This window comes from Triturus cristatus, chromosome 10 (assembly GCF_964204655.1).
Source record: "Triturus cristatus chromosome 10, aTriCri1.1, whole genome shotgun sequence".
Classification (NCBI taxonomy): Eukaryota; Metazoa; Chordata; class Amphibia; order Caudata; family Salamandridae; genus Triturus; species Triturus cristatus.
The window spans coordinates 186,933,254-186,957,529 of NC_140593.1; the positions used below are offsets into that span (position 1 = coordinate 186,933,254).

Genomic DNA, 24,276 nt, shown 5'->3' on the forward strand with positions numbered 1-24,276 from the left:
GTTGCCTGTGACCATTGCTGTTGAATCCATTCCTGGAATGGTCTCATGTGTAGTCGAATGTTTGGGACTAGATGAATGCATGAAGCCATCATCCCTAGCAGTTTGCCCACTGTCCTCACTGTCCGAGCTTGCCCCTTGTGGTATAGATGTGTCTCATTCAGTATCGCTAATGTTCTCTTCGTGCTTGGAAATACCTTTCCTAGTATTGATTTCTGCCTCTAAGAATATCTTTACTTGTTCTGGTTCTATTGACTATTTTTCCCAGTGTATTGAGAAACCGAGTTGGACCAATGTCTCTATGACTTTCTGTATGTGTTTCTTGCAATGATTGTATGAGCTTGCTCTTACTAACCAGTCATCTAGGTATGGATAAACATGAATCCCTTACCTTCTTAGGTGAGCCGCTACTGCTGCTAGGCATTTTGTGAAGACTCTTGGTGCTGATTTCAGTCTGAATGCTAGCACAGTGAATTGGTATTGTGTTTTGTTGATGACAAATCTCAATAGGCCTTTGTGTCTGCCGTTCATGGGGATATGCAAGTAAGCATCCTTTTAGTCTATAGTTGCCATGTAGTCGCCTTCCTCTGAGGCATTACTTCTTGAAAGGTTGTCATTTTGAATTTCTGACGCTTTATGAATTTGTTTAGGAACCTTAAGTCTAGTATTGGTCGTAAGGTTCTATCCACCTTTGGTATGAGGAAGTACATGGAATACACGCCTTTGTTCCTTTCCTTGTATGGTACCTTCTCTATGGCATTTTTGTTCAGAAGCTCTTGTGCGTCTTCGAGCAAATGAGATAGTTCTTTTGCTGAATGAACCTTGTTGTTTGGTCTTTTGCTTGGAGAATGTTTTGCAAGTTCTATGCAGTATCCATATTGTATTATGTTTAATATCCATTTGTCGGATGCACTTTTCTTCCACTCCTGGAGGAAGTTTCTTATCCTGCCTCCCACTGGTGTTACATGTTGGAGGAATGGTTTGTTCTTTGGGACATGGTCTTTTGTTATGTTTGTCTGTTGTTGCACTCTGAGATTTTGTTTGAGTGTGCGTACACCTTGCAGTGAAGTTACTCTTGGAGGTGGGATGCTGTCCCCCTCTTTGCGCTTGGCCTCTTCCTCGAGGGCTCCATCAAAAGGATTGTCTTCCGTGTTTGTATTGCCAACCCTGTTGTTGTTGGCCCTGTTGTTGGCCCTGTTGCTGGCCCTGGCTTCCTCCTTGGTAACCTTGCTGAAACGTTTGGTGTGAGGCTACAGGCTGGTAGTTACCTCTGCCTGCTGGTCTCTGTGATGGTGCTGCGGTGAGTACGCTTACAGCCCTGAAGGGATGCTGCCGGTTTTTTATTGACGCCGGTTGTTGTGGACAGGCTTTGGGGAGGTGTGTGCTGCTTTGCTGGGCACGTACTTGAGGCCGGTGTTTATGTCCTTGATCCAGGGCGGGTGCTATCTCCTTGTGACGTAGCTCGTTGGGTCGCCTAGGCAGTGCTCTGCTAGGAAGGGTGCCGAGCGGTCTAAGCCGCAGGAGTGAGACTCGGGTCTTTCCGGGGGCGTGGGTTTGAATCCCACTGCTGCCATGCTTAAAAAAAAAAAAGCCTAGCCCTCCAACTTGCGGTGGGAGCCCCATGTCCGCTGCTAGCCTGTGGTGAATGAATGGCTGAGACATTGGGAGTGGCATTCTGTGCTTCTGCGAGCGTCCTGCCCTTGGGTGTTCTGTGCCTCCCGGAGCGTTCAGTACATAGGGATCCATGTTTGGATGTCGGGCAGGATAGAGCACGAGTTACATGGGAAGCAGGCTCAAGGGCATACCTAGGTGTTGAAGGGCTCCTTTTTTCACACATCCAGTCATTGGATTTCACGCTTCACTATTAGAAATGATGGTGCGAGGAAGGGTCAAGGAGGTCGGCACTTCATTAAATGGGTCAGATTTTAGGCACCAGGAAGACGTTTTGAGGCGTTTCGTGAGCAGTTAGTTTAAGGATGAGTACGGTATCTCTTGCCATCCAGTGTGCAGGTTCAAGCATTCGTTCATGTCGTAAGGGAATGTGCCACAAAAGAGATGGCTTGGCATTTGTTTGGCCTGGAAATGTATCCTTGTGAATTCGCAATCTGCTATTTTTGGGGCGGGAAAGAACATCCCATATAACTGAACCTCAGTTGCTGTGTGTTATCACCTGTGTATTGGATCAGCCTTCTAGCGCACGGAAAGAGCATTTCCAATGTTGTGATTAGTTGCGCTTGGTGTAAGTTTATCGTAAGAGTGGGTCGGGTGACAGTAGAAGCTACCGGATGCAGATAAATTATTTATATTTTTCAGGTTGTATCATGACTGAGTTATTGTTGGCTGCTGTGGGACAGAAGGTATAATCATTTGCACAATGCTGTTAGTTTATGTAGGGAGGGAATGGTGAGGTTACTTTACATCCTACCCCAAGCACCCAGCTAAGCACAGATGCGACATAAGTCAGCAGTGTTCTAGAAATACATAAACGGGATTACTGTTTCTAGCATGCATATGAGTCAAAGTATGCATTGTTCTTCTCGAAATTTAGGGGCGAGCGTCTTCCTTCCAGCACTGTTGGGAGTTCTGCACACTGCTAGGGTGCCCGGTGCAGAGCACAGCTCATGTAAGCACAGTCTCTTAACGGACTGCGTCTAATTCAGGCAAAATTGCAAGCACTGGCAACTCTAGGGAATCAAGTGGCATGGTTCATGAAGCTTTTTGTCACAAATGAGTGACCACGGGTCTCCCAATATAATTTGTTTTGTCATTATATGTCATCATCATCTGGCAGATTTAAGGTCAGGAATAAACTAGGCCTATCATGTGTCTCGTCTTGCATTTTTTAAAATGGCTGAACAATAATTCGTAGGGCCCACTGCTGTAAAAGCCATGGATAGGCAAACCACAAATTTATCAGGAGACCTGCAGAACAATCTCCAGTTAAAAAGTCTAGCTAACACTCTCGCACCTCCCTTCACCGCTTGGTGCTGAACCACGGGAGAAGAGTGCCATCCTTTCTTAAATGTCAGCTATCCTCGGTTAAAATAAATGGATTTCGCTTTTGCATCAGAAACCGAATGGAACCCCCGAAAGTTTAGACTTCAGTGGGTGACTCATTGATGGGCTCAGTGTTACGCTCTAGGTTTATTGTAAATGAGCAAATGGGGAATGTAGTGAACATTTCAAGCGGAGAACTATGTCAAGAGTGTTGGTTCTCTGCAAAATTGCCTGGCATAGTTCCGAGACTTTCCTTCCCCTCAATAGCGTTTTGTCCCCAGCAAAGCCACGCAACAGGTCGACCTGCGGTTGGCAAAGGGCTGGATGACCGGGATGTAGTAGGAAGGTGGACCTCAGACATGCTTAGTAATTTTCATTTTAGGAAGGTGGACCTCAGACATGCTTAGGAATTTTCATTTTAGAGCAAATATCCAGGGGAAAAACCGGGGGAAGGGGCACACCTTGCAATTCCAAGTGAAACTTTACAGCTATATGGCCAGGTTACACAATACTAGAGGGGGGCTACGGGGATCAGCATGGCTCCAGTAGGGTAGGAGCTTCGCCATGAGGCAGAAAAAATGTGTCACCGGATAGCCTCCTGGGGTTGCTGTTTGGTCACAAATAATGTGGCCTGTCCCGCTCATGGTTTCTCAGATGGGTGGCCAGTTAGATGGACGTGGCCCGCTACCTCGATCAGCGCATATCCGTAGGGCTGGTATAATGAAGATGCACTATAAGCACATGAACTGCAGGGTAACTTCCCAGCCTCCGGTTACCTTATTTATAGTGGCACACCCGCTTCTCACAATATCGCTTGCGTTGGGTGTTACTTCACCGGGTAGGAGTATCACCCCCCTTTCACTGTTCTCCTTCGTTGTAAGAATGGGGCTCGAGTTGCCGTGGGTGGGTTGTAAGGGGTTACAGTCGCATGATGAAGTCAAGGGGGCTGGGCTTGTGAATTATACCCCTGTTTCCAGATGCTAAGAGCACTAAACATCTGTGCTTGGAAGCACGGAAACCTGTGCCACTGTGTTTGGAGGGGAGCAGGACAGGAATCTAGGTCCCAGGCTCCCTTGCGTCCGTCGCAGCCGCCGGCGTCCGCATTACGTGCCCAGAGGCACTTTAGAAGCTTTGCAGGACTCCCGCAGCGCGGGACTCGCACGGGCGTGCACGGGCCACGCCGGGGCAAAGCCTGGGCCATGGGCGGGCCCATCTGCGCCCATCAGAAGTCAGGCTGAGTATCCCCTCTTACGTTTTGGATCCAGAATGGGTAAGCGCAAATTGGCTTCCACAAGCGATATGTTGAAGACGAAAGCAAAGGTTCCTCGTAATTGTGCCTCCACTATATCCTATTTAACGACTGTTGCCTTGAGGCATTCATATGATTCCCAGGCTAAATTGCAGTATAGATCGGCAATTAAGGCATATCATAAACTGGTGCGTAAAACTAGGGCAGCCCACTATTCTAGCCTGATCGCTACAAGTAATAATCGTCAGCAAAACCATATTCTCTGTTTTGAAGGACTTTGTCACATCTCCCTCTGCATCAGGCAGCACTATATCTTCCAGCCTACATGTGAAGAGTTGGCGAATTTCCACCTCGGCATAACACCCAACGTTACAGGAAGGAACATGTCCACAGGCCCCGAGATCTTCTCTCTCGCGTCACTTCCCCCTATTTCCCCTAAAGACATGGAGGCACTGGTTGTCAAAATAAAATCAGGGTCTCCAGATGACCTTTTAAGACTGGACGCTTTTCAAAAAGTTCAACAGGGCCTCCTGCCTGAGCGTCTGGAGCTGGTCAATCTATCCCTTGCCTCGGTGGTGGTTCCAAAATCCTGGAAGCATGCCAAAGTGGTCCTCTTACTGAGAAACCAACATTGGATGTATCCTAGTCGGAAAATTATCATCCAATCTCGTTACTTCCGTTTCTATCCAAAATCTTGGAAGCTCATGTGAACTCCATTTTAACTCATTTCTTGGAAGCCAATTCAATACTAGATATTTCCCAGAATGGGTTCCGACCCCGATATAGTACAGAGTCTGCTCTGCTGATGGTCGTAGAACAACTGCGGACCGCCACGGATGCCGGCAGAACTTCAGCATTGGTTCTGCTGGATCCGAGTGCAGCCTTCGACACGGTCTCCCATGAAATCCTGCTTCTTCGCTTGGAGGAGATCGGGGTCAACAACAAAGCTTTATCTTGGTTTTTCGTCTTTTTTGGCCAAATGGACTTTCCAAGTAATAGCTCCCCCTTCTGCCTCCCGTGTTCACCTAATCCGATGTGGGGTTCCACAAGGGTCAGCATTGAGCCCCATGCTATTTAATGTCTACATGAGCCCATTGGCGCGGATGGCCAAAGCGCGGGGCATCTCCTTGGTGTCATATGCAGATGACACCCAATTGGTGATCACCTTATCAAACAATCCTAGCCAGGATAGAGCAAAATTCAAAGAAGACCGATTGGCCATCGCAGAGTGGATGACTGACAATTTTCTGCAGTTGAACTCAGCCAAATCGGAGATTCTTCTGGTTGGCAAAGATTCCCATCTCTGGGACAATGAATCATGGCATCCTGCCCTTGGAGCCTCCCTTGCCCCTATATCGGTGGTGAAGAATCTGAATTATGTTGGATAAAGATCTTAACTTTGAGACGCATGCCAAATCAGTGGCTTGGAAATGTTTCTGTCTACTTCGTGACCTTAAGCCAATACTTGGTCTGTTTGACCCCCAAACGTGTCGGCTCATCATCCAAGCCTCCACTCTGGCCCGACTAGACTGCTGCAATGTACTTCTTTTGGGTTCCAATAAGTCTGTGATGAACAGATTGCAGCGGGTGCAGAACATTGCAGCCCATGCCATTTTTGCCCTCCCCAAGTACTGTCATGTCTCCAACCTCCTCCACCGTCTGCACTGGCTGGCCCTTGAACTACAAGTTCGCTTCAAAGCACTCTGTATCGCGCATAAGATTTTGACAGGCATCAGCCCAGGAATCCTGAGCGACCATTACGCACCTTCACGAGTGCTGCGCTTGGCGGATCTGCTCCTTGCAAAAATTCCAAGTATACGAAGGTCCAGATCAGGTGGTCGATCTATCAAACGGCTGGCCCCCGCTTTATGGAACTCCCTCCCTCTACACATCTGTAGCAATCCTGATCACCAGGCCTTCAGAAGGCTGGTAAAGACCTGGCTTTTCTCTCAATGCTAATCTTTGCCTGCTCCCTACTCTGTGGGACGCCTCATTGCCGAGGCAGCCATGTGCTATACAAGTATTCTAATATAATCTAATCTAATCTGTGGGTGCCATTACATCTGAAATCCATAATGTGGAAGCCCAATTGGCTATGGGAGGGGAGGCAACTGTTAGTGTGACTATCACTCTCAGAAGGGAATGGGTGGAAATCCTGTTGCTCCTTTAACTTTGGGGTATGATGTTGGAGTAAGCTTAGATCACAACAGGCTAAAATTAGTAAATAGATTTTCGTCACTGAGCCGGTTGGGTGGTAATGACTGAGTGACTACTGGCGCCCCTATACAGGGGCCCGATGCAGATGCTCAGAGGGCCAATCTAAATATTCTGTCCAATAAAGATGAGCTAAGAGGGCCAGGTCTAGTTAAAATACTTAGTTGGAACATCGCAGGACTAAGAAATAAAATGGATGATCCTATATGGAACGACTTGTTACGAGAGTATGATGTTATCGGGCTCCATGAAACTTGGGAAGTTGATAATATTTTTGGGGTGGATGGTTATGCAACATATGCTGAACCAGCGAGGCCTTCCATAGCTGGCAAATCAAAAGGTGGTTTAATAACCATTTGTGTCAAAATAATTGCCATATTACTGATAGTTTAGGTCCTTGCAAACACATGGATACACATTTTGAACACACACAACAAGGGGAATTTTTAGAGGACACCTCGGTGGAGTTTGGTCTCCTACAACCAAATGAACTGATTGGGAAGGTTGCTGTACCCTCTTTTAAAGGTAGGGGAATGAACACAACTATTGATTATATTTTCATTAACCCTGCCCTGGAAATTTATGTTAAAGATGATACTGTCATGTGGACACAGTTTAGTGACAATAATCCCATACATTTAATTTTGGCTGGAGGAATAGGGCTTAATCTTGAGTCAAATAGACGTGCCTCTAATCTACCTATCAAATTAAAAGATCAGGGTTGTAAACTCAAATGGTCCAAGGTCATTCCTGAGGAGTTTTGTAATAAGCTAGTTGCTAAAGTGGGACTGGAGATAGAGCTCTACCTTGATTGTAGGACAATGGATAACAAGACCATCGTGGCCTACGTTGAAATATGTAACCAAGAGGCTGGAGCTTTAACATTTACTTGTAAGGAATATTCGCATAGAGGTGAGAAATGGTTTGACCATAAGTGTACCAACTCTCATCAGAAGTTGATGGTTGCTTTGAAACATAAACCACATGGTAAACCCCTTATAGCCAACCTCAGGAAAAATTATAAATTAGCGCTACATACTCGTAAAATAGAAATCAAAGAGGAGGCCTGGAATGAGTTACTTTCCGTTGATGTAATTAAGAATAGTGCTAAGTTCTGGAATGTTGTTAATAAACCGTTTTTTTCAAATAACAAAAACAGTCCATTGGACTGCAATATTCCAGAGGAGGAGTGGCTTAAGCATTTTAAACATATATGTGGGGACCAGGGGGACTATGGATCCAAAAGCACACTATATGTTGTGGAGAACTATACTTTAGTGTTTACTGCTAAGGAAGTAGCTGCGGCCATCGACCAGATGTCAAGTAATAAAGCACCTGATCCGGATGGTGTCCCGGTGGATCTTTTTAAAACTAATGTATTATTATGGTCTAATATACTTGCAAATGTTTTTACCATGGCCTGTAAGTTTGGCCTGCCACAATCTTGGTCCAATTCAGTTATAGTTCTGGTTTTTAAAAAGGGGAATAGAGGAGACCATCGATGCTATAGGCCTATCTCACTGATAGATTCTGCAGTGAAGGTTTTAGGAAGAACTCACTGATTGGTTAAACGATTCTAACATCCTCTCAAACTTACAGTATGGGTTTAGAAAAGAGAGAGAAACCATGGACCAGTTTTTAAATCTATTTTTACTGGCCGGGAAATACGACTGTGAAGAAAGGTTCACTTTATCAGGCCTTTATGGACCTTTCTTCTGCCTTCGATAGAGTAAATAGATCAAAACTATGGTACTTGTTATTAAAACTTGGTCTAGACAAGGACAATGTAAATTTTCTGGACGATTTACATAAGGAAAAGACACACAATTGATGGACGGAATGCAGAACAAATCAAAACATTCACCCCCAGTCAAGAGATCTGGGTTAAAGCCATCATTCTTTTGCTCATCATGCCACCCCAGTTTAGACCTGGCCATATGCAAATCAGTCTTGACCCTGTGCCTCATGGGAACAGTCCAGCCCGAACTGCCAAGCCAGGTCCTCCCTGGACCGGAACCAAGCATCCTAGGACCGGTTTCGGGGGTTCACCCCTCTTCACCTAGGATAGCTTGATTCCAGTGGCACAGTGAGCCCAGGACTCACGTCTGAGCATACCTGGTGCACTTATGGCGAGAAAGCAAAAGACACACAATTGATGGACGGAATGCAGACGCTCAGACGTGAGTCCCGTGCTCTCCATGCCACTGGAATCAAGCTATCCTGGCTGAAGAGGGGTGAAACCCCGAAACCGGTCCTAGGATGCTTGGTTCCAGTCCAGGGAGGACCTGGCTTGGCAGTTCGGGCTGGACTGTTCCCATGAGACACAGGGTCAAGACTGATTTGCATATGGCTGGGTTCAAACTGGAATGGCATGGTGAGCCAAAAAACGATGGATTTAGGCCCAGATCTCTGTACTGGGGTGAATTTATGACATTGTTCTGCATTCTGTCCATCAACTGTTGTTTTTGCGATTTACATAAGGACCTTACAGCCACAGTGAGATTTGACCAAAAAGGCAACCTTACAAGAAGCATCCGTATTGTTAAAGGTGTGAGACAGGGATGCATTTTAGCACCACTTCTATTCACCTTATATATTAATAATCTGAATTCTGTTTTGATGGGGACGAGTAAGGACATCCCGCGTGTGGGAGAGCAGCTAATTCCGGCTCTCCTATACGCGGATGAATCCGCCTTGATAGCTAGAACTGCAATTGGCCTACAGCATCTTTTAATTACCTTTGCTGATTTTATGAAGTCATTAAACCTTGATGTTAATTTTTTAAAAATCTCACACAATGGTTTTAGGGCTTAAGCCTAGGAAACCAAAGACTCTCCTCTATGAAAACAATGTAATAACCTGGGTGAATTTGTTTACTTATTTAGGAGTCTTATTTGATGAAAGGGGTAAGTGGATTCCACAAATGAAAGCTAAAAGAAATGTAATGGCCAGATCCACCTTAGCTGTTCTTGACGTTGCCCGAAGATTGGGGGCAAATCCAAGGAAAGCAATGTTAAACATTTATAGGGCTAAATGTATCACCATAGCATGTTATGGATCTGACCTATGTGGATACAGAGAAGCCAGTGACATCCAAATAGTTGAAAATACATTTCTTAGAAATATGTTATCGGTTCCACAGTCAACATCTTCTTTTATAATCCACCAAGAAACTGGGTTAGGTTTTATATCTGACCTAATCAGCATGGCATCCTTATTAAAGTGGATAGGCATCTGGACAAACCCGGAGTTGGGGATGAATTGTTAACATTTTTGCAATTGTTTAGCACTTGATTATGCAAACAATATCCCCTGGCTGAGCTACGTAATAAAGCTTGCTACGAATTTAGGAAGGCCAGAGCGGTTTAATTCCCCAGAAAAGTTGATAAAGGCGGGTTTGACTTGGGCTAAAAATATGTTTTTGCAGGTTTCACAGATGGATAGGGAGGCCAAGGAAATAAAAAAAAACATTGGTGAGGACACATCAACTGTTACCCACATCAAGTACCATGGAACCCTATTAAAATATAGTTACAAATCAGCACCATCATTTCCTTTTAGTGAGATTTAGATTTAATCAATTACATCTACTTCTTGCAGAACCAAAGGGTTGGAAATAAATTGAGGACCTGGGTGTTTGTTCATGTGATAATTTTTTGACTCAGGACTCATTGCATTTTGTCATGTTCTGCGAGCACTTTATCCATATCCGGAATCGGTTCATTTGACCTATTTTTAGGGGCAAAGGATTCCTACAGGCTAGACCTGCTTTTATGTATTTACAGATGCTGACTAATGTTTGGGAAATTTTTAATATAGCTAGTTTTCTGACAACAGCGGGGCAGATTACAGAAAAAAAGAGGGATTACTATGAATTAGATCATTTTTAACCATGGCAAATTTTAACTTTTATAATATGGCTTGTTTTTTATATTATCACAATATATTTTTTTTGTATCCTTTTGGTGTTTGTGCAATTGTAATATTTAATGTGTTTACTGTAGTATGCTTTTATGGTTTTAATTAACCGAATAAAGTGAATTTGACTGACTGACATCTGAATGAAGGAATGAATGAATAAACACTTTTATTTGATTTCATAAAAAAAAAAAAAAAAAAAATCATAAAAGGGTGGAGAACCACCATTCATGAAATGTACATTTTGGAGTAAAAACAGGTGAATATAAAACATACAGACAATACAATAAGTGAGTTTCTGGACGAGGTGTACTGGAACTTATTAGTTAGTTAATGGTTTCCTTTTTTTCTAGTTCTGTTGCTGCGGTTTTGAGGAATTTTATGGCTCTACAGGACAGTTGGATTGATAGTCCTCCGAGGCATTGGATGACGGCTACTCTACATGACCTTATTTGTTCCTTCCTAAAGGCTTCCCGGAGGACCATTCTTCGGGTCTCTACCAGGGTAGGGCAGATGCATTGTAAGTGTAGAAAAGAGTCGTCCCATCCTCTGCATAAGCGACATTCCTTGCATTTCCAGGGCTATTTCCATTTTGGTGTCAAGTCTTTTGATGGAAATGACCCAGCCGCAGCAACGTTAGATAGTGCTTTTTCTCCTGACATCTGTGCTTGTGTTTCTTTATTTATGGCTGGATTCACGGCTGTGCTGCCTGGGAGGTGATCCGCACCACAATGACGGCAAGAAGGCTACAGGAATTTTGACCGGAAGATCCGGAACGGGTGTGGCAAGCAGAGGCATCAAGTGTGAGGATCGATCAAGAGAAAAGCTCCGAGGTGCCAGCAGGCATGTGTGAGATGCTGCGTTCCATGCACTGTCTCTAGTTGGGTATAGATATGGACTACCGGAATTTTCTTCAGCAGGGGTATTTAGCAGTATTTATATATCTTGACAGCATGACCACACTCCGGGATAACGTACAGCTGCAGCACCTCAGCATCCCCTTTTTGAACTGGTATTCTGGTTTCGCAATGTCTTAATGCACTTGTTCACACAAGTGCCATCTTGATGGGTACTGCGCGGCGTTAGAATGCTCTGTAGTATGAGTTTTTCCTGTTGTAGGGATAAGGAAGCAAGCAAGCAGGTAGTTATTAGGGGAAGAGGTTCATTTGGAGCCTAGCCCCAAACCTATTGCCCAGGCACGCAGTTTTCCATTCCTTGGCTAGGTTTATAGGAGATCTAGTGGAGGTCGGGTGGGGCACCCCTTCTTAGTCTCCCAATTCTTTCCGATTTCCAAGGATCAGCTGCTATCTCAGTAGGGCACCAACCCGGTTGGTTTGGTGCAGGTACATTAGTAATGTGTCTCCTGTCTGGCGCAACGTGTCTCTATTCGATGGAAGCCATTTATTTGGCCCCAGATGGTTTGTTAATCTCCTTTTACTTCAGCCCAAGTTTAGGTGAATGGATGTACAGCTGGTACAGAAGTCCCTTAGGGTAGCCAGCTCCTGCCCTGCTAGAGAACAGGCAATATGCCTGTACCTAGTGTTGATGGAGGCACCCTGAGCAGGTTCCGGACCAGAGTTTGTTATGGGAGCATCAGCCGCCTGGATGGGGTGCGAGATGATATCACCCCTCCCCTTTTTGGGGGGATGTTTTCAGCGATTGACCGTCTTGTTCATGACACACGTCAGGTATATAGGAGTGATTCTGCCTAGGGCGGCATGGCCTGGTAATTTTGGTACCAGCCAGATGGGGGAAGAAAGTACAGTGGCGCCGACGTATTCTGCAATGCTCCCAGGGCAGAATTGTTTACAACTCAGCCATTGCGGGCTCGGGTCTGCCCTCTGTGCCAGCGCTAGTGTACATTCAAGTATATATGGACCTTGCCATGTTACAGGTTTGCGCAGGGCGACCCGGTTTCCCAGAGCGTCCTGGGTTGCGTACGCCAGACGGCACCCGGAACAGATGTTTGCTCAGGTTTATATCAAATAATTTTGGACGAGTCTTTCTGCCAATGACAAGGATGATTATTTCCGCCTACAGTAATACAGCCACAGAAAGTGCACAGTTAAGTCACATTTGGGCCTGGCATATTACCGATGATAAGGTCTACTTTTATGTGGGGGACACTTAAAAGTGCTTTTGCAAATGGTGTGATCAGATATTTCCAAAAGGAAGACTAGGTGAACAATGTTGCGAGCTGCAATTCCATGCACAGGGACAGGCGCCCAGCTACTTATGGCTATCTGGAGGTTAATGAGACTTGGGTACGAAGGGCATAGTGCAGACCCTACGTAAGGAGGGTGGGTGATTAGCAACGGATGCCCGGAGGTGCCAATAGCAGGGCCCTGTAAAGGTCCAAGTTTCCACTGGGAGGGGAAGAGCCCAAGGGAAAAGGAGCGAGTCCGTTTGGGCCCTTGATTCACCTAGTAGAAGGAAGTGCTAACCGGTGGGTCAAAAAATTATCTGTACCACGAAATGGCGGACTATAGGTAATGAGTGCACCCGGTGCAAGCTTTTGCCTCTGCGAGTTGGCAGACATCATTTTAGACTGGGTAATGAAGTGTTTTACTGGAAAAGGAGGACCAAGGCATGACCTTTCTAGAAGGCAGAAGGGGGAGACCAGATAGTCTGTCAACTATACTGGCCTGTGGCGGTAAGGTCATGAGCATAGTTTTCAGTCCTTGGCAGGCATAACCATAGTCAAAATGGGGACGCCCGAGGGGGGAGAAAGAGGGTCTCTCATGGAACTCCAGTGGCAGTTACAGCCGGTAGGCTGGAAGGGTGCGGGGGAGGGAAGGGAAGTCGTTCATCCAGTAGGCTGGTTGGCCAATCCCCACACGCGCATGCTCTCTAGGGTGCAAGGATGCATAACTGCAGCGGCCCCCTTTTATGGAGTTGAATTTTGAGGGTGTAGGTGGGGGCCCGGTGGAGGTCTCCACCCGGTAAGCTAGACCCCCTGAGCAAGGTCACTCCGGTTGGAGGTTGGGACTTAGCTTGATTTGGATCTGGGGCCACCAGTCATTGACCTTGCCGTAGGCCCTAACAAGGATACGCAGAAAGAGAATATCTTCATTGCTTAGCTTATGATAGGAACGGATATGTATCAGAAGCATGTTAAGGTTAGCCATATAGATATCTTGTACCTATCAATGTATTGGACTTTCTGTGTATTGTGTGCATAATATTAATTTTTAATGTTTGCTTATATTATGTAATAAAATACGGCCGGGGTTTATGACCCCCTAATCCAAAACAGTGTGGTGCTTCAATTGTTTGCCTTGGGGGAAAAGGGGGGTTGAGCCCCATTGGAGCCGTGAGGGTTCCCTCCCCAAGGGTTGTGAGTGAAGAGGAGGGGGACCTTAGGCAAGTACCGGACCATATAAGACTGGGGGGGTGTGAGCTTTAAATTTTCCAACAATCAGGCTGGCATAAAATGCTAAAATACATTATACAACAAGCTGGGTGCATGAGGGTGGCTTAAGGGGCAGTGGGTGTAAATGTGGATTGGTATGGTTAAGTGGGCTAAAAGACAATATTTTATAAAATAAACTACATTTTGTAAAATAACCTAAATTGTTAAGACTTCCAAAGCAAAGAGGGGAAGAGTGTGTGAGTTTTTTTGTGTCAGTGTTTATGTATAAATTCCTCGTGATACCAGACAGATACCTCACCATACCAGACTGAAAGCACCTGTACCCAACTTTTTATTAGAAAAAACATTTATTAGGGGCATGTAACACCCCAAATTACCACCCCTCCCGAAGCTATGCCTCTGCCCCAGACCTATACTGTGAAAAGTAAATTCAATTTCTCACTTTGCACCCACATTACCACTTTAAAAATCCCTTTATATTCAGCATATACTTAATGTTTGCAGTCACCTGTGTTTTTTGCGCTTATGATGTAACAGCTTTCTTGAAGGTTAAAGTGTCAGATTTTGAATATTTGGTGAAGGTGAAATGTGCTTCCTATGCACAGAATTTCGCGGGGGAAGAGGGAGGATGAAACTGGTGTAGCAGTGATGGCAGAGAATAGTTCTGAGCTAATTTTCCCCCAGATATTTCCTATCGCTTCATAACCTGTGACTATATGATGTTACATGTCAGAGGTTTGTAGGGCTTTAAGTGGGCTGGGTCTTGTTGGTGCTCAGCACCGGTAGTTCTTAAAAGCAGGTACCAAAATGGGTCCCTATCGGGCTCTCCATTTTTACCCTTGGGGTGGGGGGGGAACATAACTCTGCAATAGTAGCACTCGTCACTGCTTGTGATGTAAACTCAAAATGAGTCATTTTTCAGTTTTATATAGAGCAAACTTGGAGCGCTTAACATGAGCACCAATTGCTTTCCACAAGCGCATAGTAATTTTTTTGAATCACAGGATGATGAGCCGACGCGAGGCTCGAACCTGCTTTCTCAGGCTCGAAAGTCGGTAGCTCTAGCCTTACCCCACAACCTCACCTACAAGAACTGAACCATTTTTAATATTATATACAACGACGTCATAGGTGTTGCTAATTTGTAGGTGTAATGTTAGTTGCTGTATTAGCAAGGGTCTGGTGGTTTAGTGGACTAATGCATCCACTCTAGGGGCCTGTGTTCGACCTCATGGTCACAGGTTCAAATCCCGGCGGGTCCACTCAGCCTTTCATCTATCTGAGGTCGATAAAATGAGTACTATTGAGTTGGGTAACAATACACATCTATTATTCAGCGCCTTGAGACCCTAACTTGGGTGATACATATGCTTTATAAATACACATGTTATGTTATTATATATCTGGATGCAATGACTGAAGCAGCAAAAAACCAGTCGGGCGCACACTATGCTCAGCACAGATTCTGGGCTTAAGTGTTATAAGCCACGCCCTTAATTACATTGGTCACTCTCCTATGGGAGACCCCCCACACACAGTTTTTTCATCCCACTTAAAGCCCTGGCGGTTTATATTGTGCTATACTGCCCTTTGTATGGCCTCATTGCGCTGTTTGAGTTTGGGTACCTTTACGCTCTGGCCAAGAGGATGTCATCACAGACTGGATTATTGTTAGCATATTTAATGGCTTTTTTCGCACTTTTCTGCCAATTCTCAATGTTAATGAAGACACGGACCAGTGTCAGGAATCCATATGACCCAACAGACATTGAGATGTTGCCAAGCAGCGTCCCTGCGATGAAAGCAACAACCAGGTTTGCAGGAGAACTATTTAAGGTTTATATCAGACTGGGCAGCTGCTGTCTGAGTGCTTTGATAAAGCACTGCGGGTCCAGCCTGCCCCCTTCCAGGCCGCACCAGTTATCCAGTGCTAGCCTCTCAAACATGCTGTTTGATTTCCAAATTACTAAATGCCACAGAATTCCAATAAAAAGTGGTAGCGGAACTCGCCGGCAGGAGGCCGTAGGTGGGAACACACACTGAGGAACCAGTCTGCGTTAGTTTTATCGCAGCAGTGTTTATAAAGAATTAAGTGCCAGGACTCTCGTGAGGAAGCCACTGCAGCCTGCACCACTCGTTTCCCCTGCCATGCTGCCAATGACACAACTATTTATCTTCACACTTCTGTAAGTGTGATAATTCGGACTATCCCAGGCCTCCAAAGCTATAACAGTGGCATGGGCAGCAGGAAATAGTAATTTTTAATGTATATTGAATTAATAATTTACTGTTGTTGTGGTAATCTCAGACACTACCACCTTGAGGCAACTGTCACAAGCACCAGTGTTGAAAATTAAGTGCCGGTGCTGAGCACCGGAAACCACCGGCTCAAATTAAGCATTGTGTTGCAGCACTCGCTGCACAGCTTTGCTGTTAGATCTGGTGTGTAGTGCTTGAAATGAAAAAAAAAGAAGTGCAGGTACTTTGCAGCAGAGTACCTACTTGTTTCTGAGAAGTGCCGGTATGCTACAATTAAAACTGCTGGTGTGGTGTTTAAGCATTCCAGGCCTAGATTTGTTTTCCGGTTTCAGTGAAGACTGCCAGGTACAGCTAAAATGCAGTTGAGGGGAGGGGAGGGCAGGGTCGGACAGGGACAGAAAGCAGACCCATGCACCACAATAAGAGGGCCCAATTACCGAATCTGATAGCTTAAAAAAAACAACCATTGGCAAAACCAGTAACTATTGCATTGCTTTGCAAATGGTCAGTAGTCGTGAAGTTTGGATAGGGACTTAGACACTGAGCATGATTTAGGAAGTGCAAGCAGAACCCGGGCTGCAGCGTTTTGAATTCTTTGGAGTCGCAAAATGCATGATTTACTAGCCCCTAAATATAAAGAATTCCCGTACTCCAGCCTGGACAAAATCATGGCCTGTAGGATTGTCTGACGAACGGTGGGATCAAAAAACCCCAAAATGGGTTTCAGACCTCTCAGTAGCCCAAAACAAGTGCCTGCAACTGCCTTAGATTGACTATCGAAGGACTGACTTCTATCAATCCAGATGCCCAAGTTCTTGCCCGCCTCCTTGGGTATGGGTGCAGGTTTGAGTTTATCTGGCCACCACTGCTCTGACCACATATCACTGTCTCTCCCGAGCAGAAGTATTTCCAACTTACTTGCGTTTAATTGCTAGCAATTTGCGGTCAACCAATCAGCAATTGCCATCATTTCATCCTTGAATTTAACCAGGTTTAATTCATGTTTCTTGGAGAAGGCGATGACAAGTTGGGCATCATCGGCGTTAACCCTGGGCGTAGTTCGCGAAGTAGCACTACGCGAAGCTACGCAAAGTGCACTACGCGACCTACGCGTAGCACTTCGTGAACTGCGTAGTACCCTGTTCGCACTGTGCAAGATGTTGTTTACAATGATTGCACAGTGCGGACAAGCAACCGGCACTGTGCAATCATTGAAAACGGCACGTAGTTTCTCATCGCGAGCGGTCGCGAGCATACGCGTCCACTCGCAATGAGAAAACTGACATCCTCGCATTGAGAATCTCGCCGGGAGGTTTATTTTCCATGCTCGCGATCACCAACTTGATGTTGCTGATCGCGAACGAGGAAAAAGTCTCACCGGGATGTCATTTTGCTTGCTCGCGGTCGCCAACTTGACGTTGAGGACCGCGAGCAAGCAAAAAATGACCGCTGCACTACGCAACACTACGCTACGCGTGTTTGTACTGTGCTACGTGCAATTTGCGTAGTGCGAAGTAGCGCAAACTACGCAAGCGTAGCATAGTGCTTTGCCCAGGATTAATCGGCGTAAGACACCAATGACAACCCTCTGCTCCTGGCTACCAATGCAAGCAGGTGAACATAGATATTGAAGAGCAGAGGGCTCAGGATGGAGCCCTGCGGCACCCCATGTTTAATGGCATGCTCCTTGGAGTATAAAGGTGGCATAGTGACCTGTAAAGTTCTGCCCTCTAAAAAGGATCAAAACCATGTTAAGGCCGGACCCCCAATCCCAATCTCCCAAACCCTATGCAATAAAATCTCATTGGACACCGTATCACATGCGGCACTTAAATCAAGAAGAATCAAGGCCGCCGAGTTTCCCTCAGCAAGACTGCCACGGATTTCTTCGGTCACCGTCATTAAAGCAGATTCCGTTCTATGGCGAGACCTGAAACCGTTTTGTGAGGCATCCAATATAACATTACGTTGTACAAACTCTGTGAGAATGGTATTTACATGAGATTCCGTGCCTTTGGCTAAGAAAGGGAGCTGAGAATTGGGGCGATAATTACCCAGTTCGGAAGGATCCAACGATGGTTTCTTTAAGAGAGGGATTACTTTGGCGTGTTTCCAGGCTGATGGTAGAGATGCAGAGGACAGATTGATCCGTTCCTGGGCTACTGGTACAATAACATTATGAAATTGACAAACTTAGCTGGTCTCAGAGGGTCAACTGAGGAACAGGATTTAATCTTCCAACATAAAGATTCGGTCTCAGTGAGGGATAGTGGAGGAAAGAGACACAGTAAATTCATTTCCCTGGTAGTGCCGCTGTCTTCACGACAATCCCCAAAACAACAGTTGATGGACAGAATGCAGAACAATGTCATACATTCACCCCAGTACATTGATCTGGGTCTAAATCCATCGTTTTTTGCTCACCATGCCTTTCCAGTTTGAACCCAGCCATCTGCAAATCAGTCTTGACCCTGTGCCTCATGGGAACAGTCCAGCCCGAACTGCCAAGCCAGGTCCTCCCTGGACTGGAAACAAGCACCCTACGTCCAGTTTCGGTATCACTTTGTTTGCCTTAGGTTGGCAGGGTATGCCCAGACATGTGTCCCTTGCTCACTTTGCCACTGGATTCAAGATAGCCTTGCTGATGAGGGTAATGAATCCGAAACCGGCCCCAGGATGCTTGTTTCCAGTCCAGGGAAGACATGGCTTGGCAGTTCGGGCTGGACTGTTCCCATGAAGTACAAGGTCAGACTGATTTGCATATGGCCATGTCTGAACTGGGGTGATGGAGTGAGCTAAAGAATGATGATGGATCAGTTGACTGGGGGTGAGTGTTTGATTTGCTCAAACGCTCCGTCCATCATCCCCTTTGGTATCTCTTCATGACAATCCCAGTCACAATTGACAGTGGGGGGGAAGTTATCAAAGATTTTTTCCTCTTTTTGTACAAAATACCTGGCCAATTCATCACATTGAGTATTGGAGGTAATAGGGGATTCAGATTGGAGCCTTTTATGACCTTGAGAAGGGAGAAAATTGTTTTTCGCGAATTCTTGCTCTCCAGGATTTTCTTGGCAATATACTCCACTCTGGCTCTCCGAATTAATTTATGATATGACCTAATTGCCTTACGATAATTGTTTTTTGCTTCCAAGTCAAAAGCACCTCTCCAAATCCACTCCAACTGTTTACAGTTCGTTTTTGCCTTGCTTAGGGATTCATTAAACCAGGGATTAGAGTTCTCTCTTTTTTTAGACTGGCAGAGCTTAGCGGGAATACAGCTGTCCAGAGTGTGAGACAGCCAATTGTGTAAGAGCGCAGTAGCGGATTCTATATTAGATGGAATCTGGGGTTTGTGCCTTAAAAGTAAATCTGTAAATTCATAAGTGTCTAATTTATGCCAAGGTCGTTTTAAAATTGCCATAGAGCCCTACTGGGTCGGCTTACCTTGCCATCGGATAGAAAAAGGGATAAGAAAATGATCTGTCCATGCCATAGGAATTGGGGCTGCAGCAGACAGGGAGTTTAAGTTAGGAAATGTAGGATCCAACAAGTGGCCAGCAGCATGAGTACTGTTCAAGACCCGCTGGGCCAACTGACAAGCCTCCAAGTCGGCCAGAAAATTAGCAATATATGTATTATTACAGTAATCATCTAAATGTAGATTAAGGTCTCCTAAAATAGTAAAATTGGCTGCCTTGCTGGCCAATAAAGTAATCTTGTTTACTAAATCTTCTCTGAAAACTTTAGAAGGTCCAGGTGGCCGATGGATTAGCAAGCCAGAGACCGTAAAGTTATGATTTAATAAGATTTGAAAATGTGCGCTTTCGCAGTCAGGAATGTCCTCTTTCTCAGACTACATGAATAACACTCCTTATAAATCAATGCAAGGCTATTTTCTCATGCTTGACTGGGGTAAATCCAAATGTTCCATCTGACACTGAAGGAGCACGGACCAGATACAGGAGTCATGCAGACCTGCTGACAGTACCTTGGATGCGTTTAAGTTCAGGGATGACATGTTGAAACAGAGGGGATGTGTCGCTGTCGAAGGCGATGTGTTGGTTCCAAAGTCGGGCAACATCTTTAAAGAATTAAAGTCAAGTGCCCATGCGTTGCATCCGAGGGGTTGCTGTCAAACCGCTGGGCAGTTGGCGATGCATTGGCATGAAACTGCGTTGGGCTGTGAGTCAGGGCTGGTGCGGTGCAGACATCAGTGGTGGGGTGTCCGAGACTCATGCAGCACCAGTGATTCACAGGCGCTGCATCAGCAAAGTAGGGGCTGCGTTGTAAGTCAAGGTTGTTGCATCGCTAAGTTGGCAAGCGGTGTCTGCAGCTTTGGTGCAGGCAGTGTCGATGTGTTGAAATCTCAGGGAAACGCGCCAGTTCCGATCGATGCTTCGGTGTTGATGCATTGATTTTTTTTTATGTTGCAGCACATAACACTCACTTCCAAGGGCCTAGGACTGGATTTGGCAACATTTGGCAGAGCAGGACTCACAGCCGAGGAGCCCAGGTGCTGGCAGCAAGATGTAGGTGAAGTTATTGACATCCCTGAGATTTCAGAAACAGGAGGAAAGCCCAACAAGCCCTTAAAGAACCTTTAGAGATGCAGAATGTAGAGAGTCAAGTCCAGTCCTCTCACTCTTAGGCAAGAAGCAGAAGGCATCAGGCCAATAAAGCAAAGGAAGCTGCAAAGTGTCAGTCCCTCCTAGAGACCATGCTAGAATGACTTCAGTTCCAGAAGTGTGCTGGGATTGTGGTGTTAGAGGTCCTGTACTTATATCTATTTTAGCTTTTGAAGTAGGGAGACTTCAAAGAAAGGTAATTGTGGTGCACAAGACCCTGCCCTTCCACTGCCTGTCCAAACAGGCATCACCTGTGGATGGCATATTGATGACTGAGGTTCGCACCTCCGGTTTGAAACCTAATACTCAGCCATGCATGTCGTCCTAATATTGTTCCTGAGCACATCCTCCTGCTGGCAGTATCTGCTGCATCTAGTACTGACTTGAGGCAGATATTAGTAATATTTTTACCTCTTGCATTACCTCATTGGCTCTTTTACTATACTCCTCTGGGAGGTGTTACATGAGGGACTCCATCTCATCCCATTGCTGGTGATCATATTGGTTCAAGAGAGTGTTGGAGTTAGCACTCCTCCATTGGGATGCTGATTCTCGTTTCTTCTTTCTTCCCACCTTGTCAAGGTTCTTACTCTCCTTTTCTAGAGGTGGACCTGTGGATGTGGGGGAGTTGTTGCTCTTCCTGATGGTATTCACAATAGTTGCATCCACAGGAGTATTGCCCTTGATGTATTTAGGTTCCCGAGTGGATGGCTTGTGCTTTTTCCCCACTCTTGATGTCACAGCAACTCTTGCAGTGGTGGGTTTATAGAAGGTCTCCTACATTTGGTCCAAGATGCTAGGGAGCATGGGTAGATAAAGATTTCCCTTATAGGAGGGCATTAAGGTTTCAAGAAAGAAATATTAATCTCCTTTTTTCTCCTCTAGTTGTACCCCATATGTCTCTGCAGCCCTCTTAATGAGGCTTTTGTAAAGGGATAGGTCGTCTGGTGCAGATGACCTTGAAGGGTTGCTGTTGCACCCCCTCCTCTGGGAATTCAACATTGAGAACATGCCATGTGTCCTTGAACTGGTTCTGGTTGTCAAACACGGTTGTGTCTTCAACCTCCTTGAGTTTGTAAAACTCTTCTTGTTCCTCTTCATGTGGCTCTTGAGTTGCCAGCGCCCCCATCTCAGACTAGTCATCTTTAGCTTCAATGGCCGACAAGAACTTCATGGGAATAATGAATTCCCTCAAGGAGTTGTCAAACTCATTCTCCCTCTACAGGAGGGCGGCCATTTTGACCTTCAGCCTTCTCTTCTTGCATTCAACCTCGAGAGGTTATTGTTTGGCTTTGAGCGTCTGTTTCTTTTTCGGCGTGGATGCGTTCACCGTCCCCGAAGCTTTGCCCTGGTCTCTTGCTCCCTCTCAAACGGATAGTTGTGTTGAATGCTTGGACAGTTTTTTGCCTCTATCGTTATCCCTTGGTCAGGATCTGTGTGGCTCTTTTTGTTTCAGCTGACTTTCAGTCGACAAGTGCTTCAAAGCACAGTAAGTCTTACGGGGCTTACTGTCTGAGGACTTAATTTAATGTCTGAGCGTTTAAGCTGGTTAGTTACCTTTGGCACATTTTTTGGTGTCCTTCACTGTCTTTTTAGCTGCTTTCCTCTTTTCAATGTCGGATGCATAGATCTTGGTGCCCAAATCTTTCTCCACAAGTTGTTTTGACCTCCTCAACATTTTCCTTCTCGCCACTGTATAAGAAGAGCTATTTGAGCAATACCTGCATCTTCTAAGTACTGGCCATGGTATAGTTCTCTAGACTTTGTTGTCAATGTACCTTGAGAATCTTGGGTACATACTTGGCACAGGCCTTGCAGTCAGGAGACAGAAGTTGCAGACCTCGTGGGTGTCTCTCTGGGCAAATTTGAGGTGGTAGTCAGGGTAAAACGTAGAAGGGGTGTCCTCCATGACCCTTATCTGCCTCAGTCTTCTTCATTCACCAGCCATGTCGATGTAACTGGTGTAGTCCCCTTCGGCATTGAGAAGGATTCCCTTCTCTTTTCATCACTTTTCTCGCGGTCTTCAGCGATTTGGTTGATCTTCTTAACTATCTCAGTTTTTTTCCCCAAAAAACTACAGAGTTCCTCTGTCGTGCTTCCAGGCCCAATGGCGGAAAAAAACGAATTTGAAGATTGTGACTATGCACAAGAACTTCCTGGGTGCCGTCTGACATCACATCGGAGATGGACATACCACCAAATGGTGGGAGACAACGCCCACAACAAAAAAAAAAGGAAAAGAAACTAACAAGAACGATTCCTGTCCCACTAGAATGAATAATGCACAGCATGTGAATCCAGAAAAAGATTTGTGCGACAAAACCACTTTTTTTTACAAACAATAATGAATCGAATCAGTGTGTGCCCTGAACCATGACTGGCATACTCCAGAAACACATATCTGGGTTTAATGCGTTAATGAATGCAAAGACAGGCATGAGCAAGGCTAAATGTGAGCATATACTAGCTAGATGAAGCCAACAGAGAGTGAAGGGAGTTGTAAAATAGCCCCTCATGCATTGCACTGCAAGCACTACAGTTGAGGCAGGAAGATACACTCATATAGCAAATCATATTAGGTAAAAGACAATACTCTTCTGGGCAGAGCCAAAATGGGATTGGCAAAATCTCAAGTCAGTGGCTGAAAGAGATTGGACAAACAAGCATTGGCAGCCATTAGATCATAGCTTTGTGACAGACTGACTTTGCCAAAGGATTTTAGGCCTGCTGCAGTGTATGCTGTTCAGCGTGGCTAAAGTTTAAAAGAAAGTCTTTGATGCAGCAGCTTGTGCATTTTTTAGGCATGCACAACTACAAAATGACTCTGTGCTTTCTTTTTAGTTACCGATCTGAGGTGGATCGGCGACTAAAAATAAAATATAAGGAAAACATTTATTTCTTTAGCAGGGGGACAGGGGTGCAGAAGCAACATGGGAGTGGGGTAACAGCAAAGCAACACATGGGAGGAGTATAGGTAAGTAACATGGGGGAGGGTGCGGGGAATGCCAAAGCAACATGGGAGAAAACACAAAAGCAATGGGGTGGACTGGAGGGAATGCTTGAGCAAACAAGGTGTAGGGTGGAATAGAAAGAAACAGTGGGTTGGTGAAAGTACATTGAAAGCTGTGGGTGTGGGGAAGGAATGGGGTTAAACACCCAGGCAAGTGTAAGAAGAAGGAGTAGGGCACGGAGAAACAGTCAGGCAAAAAAGAGTAACAAGCAGTGAGACATACACAAGAGAGATGGCTCAAAACCACAAGAATTGTATTGGATTATTACAGGAGTAAAAAGTAGTGCTTGAAAAGCAAGCAGAGGAAGCTGCAATGCTTGCCAATCAAATAGAATGTAAAGAAGTGATGATCCATGGGATCGACTAACACAAGATTGACAAGGCGATATACAAATAAGTAGCAGGTATAGGAGAATGACAAGCAAAGTCAACCATTGGTAACAAATGGGCCAGTTCCAAAGAACCTCTATGTTCTTGGTAAGCCACAATATGCCTCACAACAGTTAGCCCATGCACTGTCTAGTAAGCTTGACCTAAAAAGCGTGTGATTAAAAGAAATGGGCTCCAAACCCAGAGTTTGAACTTTGGATACAAGTCTGTTCAGACAGTTGCTCTGTCAAGCCCCCACCAA

General features: G+C 45.4%; 1 protein-coding gene across 4 annotated transcripts in view; it reads right to left on the reverse strand.

The window, feature by feature from the left end:
- The window catches only part of VWDE (von Willebrand factor D and EGF domains), a 384,361-nt gene that overhangs the window by 234,935 nt on the left and 125,150 nt on the right, over positions 1 to 24,276 (reverse strand). The gene's annotated exons all lie outside the window — the stretch shown is intronic.